Below are 1,830 nucleotides of genomic sequence, written 5' to 3'. Positions count from 1 at the left end.
TCCTTGCTCTCTCTGATCTTGACTTTGAGCTGCTTCTTTATACTCCTCAGTAACTCCCTGTCTCGCTCCCTAAAGGCTCTTTTTTTCTTGTTCAATAGTTCCTTTAGCTCACTGGTGATCCAGGGTTTGTTATTAGGGAAGCATCTCACTGTTCTGGTGGGGATGGTGTTGTCCACACAGAAGTTTATATAGTCAGTCACACACTCAGTCATGGCATTAATGTCCTCTCCATGTGGCTTACAAAGAGAAATCCAATCGGTTGCATCAAAACAACCCTGTAAGGCTTCTTCAGCTTCCTCTGACCACTTTCTAACAGTCCTTTTTGTGACAGGTAGTCTCTGGACAAGGGGTTTATATGCTGAACAGAGAAAAACAAGGTTGTGATCTGATTTTCCCAGGGGAGGTCTTGATTTGGAAATGTATGAATCCTTGACATTTGTGTAAAACAAATCCAATGTCTTGTTTTCTCTGGTAGAGCAGCTGACAAACTGTTGAAAAGTTGGCAGTGTAGCAGAGAGTGAGGCATGATTAAAATCACCAGATATTGCCACAAAAGAATTGGGGTGTTGAGTCTGTATCTTAGCAACAACGGAACTGATGACATCACATGCAGTGTCGGCAACAGCTTCAACTTCAACTTTAACTCATCGACAAGACTTTTGTCCCTCAGTCTAAGATGGTTTAAAGTGATTTTGACAAACTATGTCAGATCTCCCAATGACACATTCTGTTTCACTTTTTTTTTTGTTTTGCTAGTGAAAGCTTTTACTTTTACCTCTTTACTACTCATGTGGACAACAGTCAACTTTCCCTTTAGTTGTCCTACACTAAAATCCTCAACTTTTGTCTCTCAGTGATCGCCCTCACCATTTTGAAGGTGAGAGCTGGCATTTGGCCTCCAGGAGGTGCTATAACAAAAGCACAAAGCCTTGATATCACTTCATTTTGTCCCCATTTTTAATATTGAACAGATGAACTATTTGATATAAATGACATTACATTATAAGGATAGATTAGAGTTAGCAGTGTATAGTTATTTCACAATATATTCAAATCAAATTTCACAAATGTATATCACTTGAGATAAAAATTAAGAATTAATCAGTTTCTTTGGAGCATTTCTGTTTATTTGTCCCATCACAATAACTACTTGCAGCTCCTCACCTCTACCAGCTTTATTGGATTACATGTCATGTGAACCCAGAAATCCTCCCCGTGCCCCGCTGTATTGTTGAATATACGACATAAAAGCATTTTATTTTCTGAACAGCACAGATTCTTTGTCATTTGTGGAAAAAGGGGCACTGAATTAAGACGTGCATACTCATTTAGACAGATAAATGGATTCCAACATCAAATTATCAGGCATTTGAATCTGTACACTGTTTTCAATCTGGTCCAGTATGGAATTAAACAGTCCTTTCACACAGAAGTGGGTCATTCTTTAGATGTTCAGAAGAAGCGTTGCTGTAATAGTTCCAAATAAAGCCGTCTGAATGGTTTATGAACATGAACTGTGTCAACTCACTGGTACATATAAATATTAATGAATGTAGAAATAACTTTTGTGTTACAGGGAGTATGTTTTGTCTACAGCAATGTGGATCTAAAACAAGATGGAGGTCATCTGTGTGCATTTTTGCAATTCCATTGTAAGAAAAATGTGCTTATGTTGACCATATTGAATTTATATACATGAACATAAAGTGGACATAAACATGCAAGCTGTTATTCAGTATTATCTACCAGCAGATGGCACTGTTCTCCTCTGAAGCCAGAGCTTTAATAATGACAGACGCAAATAGCAGCAGCACAAAGGGAAATGACTTA

Source organism: Odontesthes bonariensis, chromosome 16, assembly GCF_027942865.1.
Source record: "Odontesthes bonariensis isolate fOdoBon6 chromosome 16, fOdoBon6.hap1, whole genome shotgun sequence".
NCBI lineage: Eukaryota > Metazoa > Chordata > Actinopteri > Atheriniformes > Atherinopsidae > Odontesthes > Odontesthes bonariensis.
Note: the sequence above shows the minus strand (reverse complement) of the source record.